This window comes from Sminthopsis crassicaudata, chromosome 3 (assembly GCF_048593235.1).
Source record: "Sminthopsis crassicaudata isolate SCR6 chromosome 3, ASM4859323v1, whole genome shotgun sequence".
NCBI classification, from domain to species: domain Eukaryota; kingdom Metazoa; phylum Chordata; class Mammalia; order Dasyuromorphia; family Dasyuridae; genus Sminthopsis; species Sminthopsis crassicaudata.
Genome location: NC_133619.1, coordinates 276,618,701 through 276,625,411, shown reverse-complemented (window position 1 = coordinate 276,625,411; position 6,711 = coordinate 276,618,701). Strand labels below are relative to the sequence as shown.

The following is a 6,711-nucleotide window of genomic DNA, read 5'->3' as shown; positions in this document are numbered from 1 at the left end:
AACTGGCACTTTCCCCTTGTCCCTAGAATTCAGTGTGCAGAATTAGGCACATTAGAGATACTTGATAAGTATTGAATTTTTTTTCCTTTTAAGTCTCCAAACCCCTGAGATAAGGGGGCAGGTCGAGGCTTGAAAACTCTGAAAACCCTCCTTTCATTTCTGAAAACCCTGAACCCCCCTCATGCAGCCAAAAATAGTGTTCAAGAAAAGCCATCAGAGAGGGGAAAGGGTGCCAAGAACCATTAAAAAGTCATGGGAATCAAACCCACAAGAAAGTAAATTTAAGTGGCAAAACTATGTATTCCAGACAGAGCTGTAAACAGTACAAAGTAATAAGAGTTTTGCTCTCCAGAACACTTTCATCCTAGGGAGGGAACAGAATTCCTCTTCAGCAAGATCTGGGGGAGGGGACACATTCCCTCTGTGTTTCATTCTTACACATTAGAAAAGCAGCATGCTCCTTTGTGTTTCATTCTCACACAATGGAAAACAAGCATGTCTTCCACATGCTAACACCTTGAAGAGAAGAAGTACTTTCCTTTGTCTGAGTTAGGGTCACTCCCTCACCTTCATATTCTTCCCTTCAGTATATTTTTCCCCATCACCTCAACTGTCCCTGATCCCAGCAGACTACCCATGAATCAATTGGTTTGAGAATCCAGAACACGTGGAATGTTGAGGGTCAGTGTAATGATCTTGAGCACATCAAATAACAGAATTTTTCCAAGGTGTTATAATTTCCAGGTGCTGCTCTGATTCCAGTTTGGAAAATATATCTATCTAGTGAATAAGAAGGCGCATATGAGAACTTTTGTTACAGCGTGGCCAGTTAACTCTAGGAGTTCCCCATACAACCAACAAAAATAGATGATCCTTATTTGTGCTAGCCACGGAAAACCTCTTATTTGTCCCTTTTTTTTTCTAATTTGGTGGAAAGGATATGAATGGACAAAGATTTCATCAGAAATCTCAGGCAAGTGATAGATAGCTCCTATTTTGTTTAGCTCCCCTTCGGGTTGTTAGTCGAGCAGCAATTAAACTTGACAAAATAGTGATTAAAAAACAATGAGAAGCAAATGTACCAGTGCTCCAGCGTGCATCCAAACGATTCTGAAAATGATCTCTTAAGTGTTTGGAATAATCCGATTTACTTTCCTACCACAGGAATGAGTTTTCCAAAAACAGCTCTTAGAAAGGGCAATCAATCTGCCACAAACATTGCAGGCCCCCACTCCCTTGCAGTATTTCCTTCTAATGGATTCTCTCTCACTACAAATTCCAACTGTAGTTCCCAGATCAGATTCATTAGGCAAGAGAACAAATGCTCCAAAGATACCCAGAATTAAGTGTTTTTCCTGCTACTCTTAAAAATATGGGAGAAAAGGAGAATTTCTTAGTCATACTTTGGCTTCGTGGATTTCCCATACACCAACTGCTACTCCCCCTGCTCCTAAAAAGTCTTGGGAAGTTGGAAGTATCTTAACCTGGGAACGAAGCTGACCTGTAGTCAAGAATGACAAATGCTGCTAAAGTCATTTTAAATTCTGTGATTGGCCCATCTCCCCAATGCTTCTTTGTCATCATGTTCCTAGCCATAAAGAAACTCGTCCAATGAAAAGGGTGGATCTATTCAACATCTGGCTACTCCAAGTGGGAATTGAAGATTATAAAGAGAATCTTGTAGGGAGAAGATGTATCAGCACAGTGCATTTACAGCTGTGGGATTTTTGTTGTTTGTTTCAATTCTTGATACATCTGCTTTTGTGGAGCTACTGTCATCTCCCTGTCTCTGTCTCTTTCTCTGTGTCTGCTCCTCTCCATCTTCATGAATCTCTCAGTCTCTCTGTCGCTGTTTTTCTCTGTCCCTTTATTACTGTCTTTATCTCTGTGTATCTTTATCTCAGCCTCTCCATGTCTGTATCTTTCTCACACTCTGTCTCTCTATTACTCTCTATCTCTGTCTCTAACTCTGTCTCAACATAGAAGCAGCTTTTTTGGTATTTCTAATTATAGATGCTATCTATGTCTCCTAGGTCGATAGGACAAAGCATTCTGCCTGTTTCCAGAGTTGCTTAGACCTTGCTTATGGTTGACATTTTCACCTTTTCTTCGGAAATGAATTTTTGGTGTCTGAGACCACAAATCTCAGCATTTTGATCCAGCTAATTCTGCCCCATTCCCCTCATCACTCCCCAGAATCTCCATTTCTATAGCACCTTAGGTTAACAAAGATTAACAAAGCACTAATTTCCTAACAACCCTATGAAATAAGCAGTGCAGGTCTAATTTTCTCCATTTTACAAATGAAAAAGCAGCCCTCAGAGAAAGAAGATGACTTGTCCATAATGATACAACATAAAACAACCAATGTAAAACAAGGAGAGATTCAGTGGACCTTCTTTCCAAAAATGTTCTCAGCTAAGCTCTCAGTTTACAACCAGAAGAAAGGAAGTACCTTGAGTGACGCAATGTACACTGGACTTGTAGATCAGGAATCCTATATTCTAACCCTAGTTCTGACACTAAGGATGTAACTTCGACACTTTACCTCAGTTACTTCATTTTAAAATTGCAAGGGGTGTGTGTCTGTCTGTGTGATACATGTCATGTCCTTAAGATTCTATGTTCTGATCTTGCTTCAGCAGCATATATAATAAACTTGGAATGATACAGAGAAGATTTGCACGGCCCCTTGGTAAGAATGACACACAAATTTATGAAGCATTGAATATTTTTATATTAAATGCAGTTCCATCCCCCCATTCCCAAAATGCACTACCATTGGAATAAAACTCTTGACTTCTGAAGGAAAAAAAAAATTCTAATTCTGCTCTCTATACTTAGCTCTATGCTCTTGTCCAAGTCACTTTCATCAATGTGGCTAGACCTGGAGCTTTGAGTTTGAATCCCATCTCAGCCACTGAGTTGCTATGTGATCTGGGAAAGACTTTTAACCTCTCCATCTCTTAATTTCCTCATCTGTAAACTGGAGGCCTAACTCACAGAGATATTTTGAGGATCAAGTGAGATAATGTATATGAAATATTTTGAAATCCTTGAAAATCCTATTTAAATAGTAGTAGTGGTGGTGGTGGTGGTGGCTCCTCTATACTGATGATGTGTAGAAAGTGTTTTGTAACAATAAAAAGGATAGGGACTGCACCTATGAAGGAAACTCCTTTTACCTATGCAGATCTGGATTTTCTTTGCAAATTATACTTTCTTTCTTAAACCTCTGAGACATCAAGTGACTTGCCCAGGGTCACACAGTCAGAAGGCACTTTAAGTGTGAGTTATTACAGCATCCTTTTTAGCTACTGCCTAAATGTTTACCTAGAGAAGGCAAAGAAAGGGAAGGAAGACAGACTAAGATACTGATTCGGGATTGATGAAGTATAAAAGCAAGGTACTTGGGTTTGGGGGGGGGATTGATTCCTCTAGCTCTTTCTCTGGAGGATTATATTATCTCCTACCCTTCAAAATGTGTAGGGGTGTGTGTGTGTGTGTGTGTGTGTGTGTGTGTGTGTGTAGCCCTCCACATCTGCAGGTCTTTCGAGCCAAGGTTTTCAACAGCTTCCAGCGAATTTCTGGGCTCCGGCTCCCACGGACAAGGGGAGGTCAGAGCAGGGAATATAAAAGCGAGCGATCATTTGAAAAACAGCCAGCGTGGTTAACGCTCGCGTTCCCACCAATCCTTGGCTCTGTTCGTTTCCATGGAAACAGGCGCCAAAGTAGGAACCTGCTGCCGGGAGCTGAGGAGTTTGGAACCACTGTCAGGTTCAGCTGCTGGCTGCCAGCTGGGACCTGGAAGTGCCCTTTTCCAAGAACGCCCCTGCTGGTTCCAAGTCAAGAGGTTCTCCTGATATCTGCTATGCTCAGAGCCTGCATGGACTGAGAGATAGAAGAGAGGAGGAGGGGAGAGAAGAAAAGTAAAAATATTTACATTCAATCCTTTGATGTTTGGGGGGACTGTAAGAATGGGAACCTGGATCTACTTTGGATGAATTGCTTAAATTTCAAAACAGAAATATTTCCCATAGTGTGAACACACTAGTTATTTTCTCTCTCCATATTTCCCTTCTTTTCTAAGTCATCAGCAACAATTTGCATTGAGCTTTTGCACCAGATGGCTACATCTGGGGAAGAGAAGGCTTGAGGAATAGCTATAGGACTTTTTCAGATACTTAATAGCAGTGGCCTTGGGCAAATCACTTAAGCCTGTCTGCCTCAGTTTCCTCATCTGTAAAATGAACTGGGGAAGGCATGGTAAACCTCTCCTGTATCTTTGCCAAGAAAACCCCAAATGCGGTCACGAAGAGATAGACACAACTGAAAAACGACTGAAGGACGATGTTTCTTCCCAGGATAATGTAAGCTTCTTGAAATCAGTGTTTCCTTGTCTTTGTAACTCCAGCATTTAGTACAAATGAATGAATGAATGATTTAGTACCTTCCCTAAATTTTTTCCCCAAATACCTGAAACTTAGGGAGGAAAATTATCAAGGTCAAATAGGAAGCAGATCGGGTTTTTTGACTGCAGATCCAAGACTTTCCCCACAATACACTGCCTCCCGTGCCAGATGAGACACCTTGTCCATCTGTTCATTTTCATCCACTCTTGGACCCATAGGGACTATGAAGTTTCCTCAGAGGGGGTAGCTGATTCAGCTACCATGCCATCAATAACTTTTTAGTCATGAAGTATTAAATGTGCTTCCCAATCCCAAAGTGTATGTGTCCTGTGACTCTTTTCACCTGGAGGCAACTATGGGGCACCATGGGTAGAACTTTGGTTCTGAAGTAAGAAAAACCTGGATTCAAATCAGCCCCAGAAACTCACCAGCTCTGTGACCCTGATCAAGTTATTTAACCATTGTCTGCCTTAGTTTAGTCAATTGTAAAATAGAAATAATTATAGCACTTATTTCTCAGATTGTTGTGAGGATGAAATAAGATATTTTGCAAAGCACTTAGCATAGAATCTGGCACATAGTAAGTAGGCACTTAATAAATATTTCCTTCCCTTCTTTCCTCCTTTTCTTCTTTCTTTTGTTTCTTCCTTTCTCCCCTGCCTTCCTCCTTCTCTCTCTCCCTCCCTCCCCTCCTCCCTCCTCTTTCTCCTTCCTTCCTCTTTCCCTTGCTTTCCTCCCTCAGGTTTTTTGACTGCAGATCCAAGATTTCCTTCCTTCCCTCCCTCCTCCCTCCCTCCTTTTTCCTCTCTTCCTCCCTCCCTCCTTCCTTCTTCTTCCCTCCCTCCCTTTTCCTCCCTTTCTCCCTCCTTCCTCCCTCCTTCCTTCCTCCTTCCTTCTTCCTACCTCCCTCCTTTCTTCCTCCTCCCTCCTTCCTCCTTCCTTCTTCCTCCCTCCTTCCTCCTTCCCTCCTTCCTTCCTCCTTCCCTCCCTCCTTCCTTCTACCTCCCTCCCTCCCTCCTTCCTCCTCCCTCCTTCCTCCTTCCTTCTTCCTCCCTCCCTCCCTCCTTCCTCCTTCCCTCCTTCCTTCCTCCTTCCCTCCCTCCCTCCTTCCTTCTTATCTTCCTTCCTTCTTTTCCTTTTGTGAATTCAGAGGTCATACTTAAAGGGAGCATCCTGTTTTGGTGAGTATATGTGTGTATGTTAATGCAATATTTTGTTCTTCTTGGTTATACAACTAAAGCCAAACTATAATGGTGGTGCAAATTTCTGCACTAAATAACACATTCATGAATACATGCAAATCAACTAACAAATTTTCCATTTCTAAAGCATATTTTTGATTTATGATTTCAGAAGTGCAGGGAACTCTCAGTGGGAAAGGTCTCTCTGCCAATGTAGATCATTTGCACTTAACAGAGACGTTAAGCCACTTGTCAATAGTCACACAGCTAATACCTGCCCAAGTTTTCCTGAAAGAAGGAAATATATATTTATTAAAAAACTTACTATGTGCCAGACATTGTGTTAAGCCCTTTACAAATATTACTTCCTTTGATCTTCATAATCACCCTGGGAAATAGGTGCTATTATTATTCCCATTTTATAGATGAAGAAACTGAAGCAATGTGAGGTTAAATGAATTGTCAATGTCACACAGTTAGTGTCTGAAGCTAGATTTGAACATGTTGTTTTGACTCCAGAATAGGTATGTGGTACACTGGACAAAATGCCAGCCCTCATGTCCAGAAGTCGTGGCTTCAACCACCTACTAGCTGAGTGACTTTGGACAAGTCACTTAACCTTATCTGTAAAATGAGCTAGAGAAGGAAATGGCAAACTTCTCCAATATCTTTGCCAAGAAAACCTCAAATGGGGTCACAAAGATCTGGACAAAAAAACTTCCTGACTCCAGGCCTATCATTACATTCACTGTATCATTTAGCACATGGTTTTCTAACCATCTACAAATATAACCATCTAACCATTTACAAATAAAAATATTTTAATATTTTTAAACTCTTAACCACGCAATCTGGCTCATGAGCAACTTTAAGCTGCTATATCTCTCTGTATCTATATCTCTGTATCTCTCCATATATCTCAGCATTTCATCAAGTCACCCAAACTGCATGTGTGAAGTTAGAAGATGCTACATCTCCAAGTACCAGTGTCTCCTTGGGAATTCTACTCAGCCCAAGGCCCAGGGTTCCCTTACACAGATCCATACCTTCTTCATAGAGATTATCATTAGAGAAGATCTTATAAGTCTCTGTGTGTGTATGTGTGTGTGTGTGTGTGT

The 6,711-nt window shown here is 41.3% G+C and overlaps 1 non-coding gene across 1 annotated transcript; it reads left to right on the top strand.

The window, feature by feature from the left end:
• Window positions 1-2,633: 2,633 nt before the first annotated feature.
• Window positions 2,634-2,736, top strand: LOC141565157 (U6 spliceosomal RNA). Its single transcript, XR_012488858.1, has one exon. It is a non-coding gene; the product is annotated as a U6 spliceosomal RNA (small nuclear RNA).
• Window positions 2,737-6,711: the final 3,975 nt, after the last annotated feature.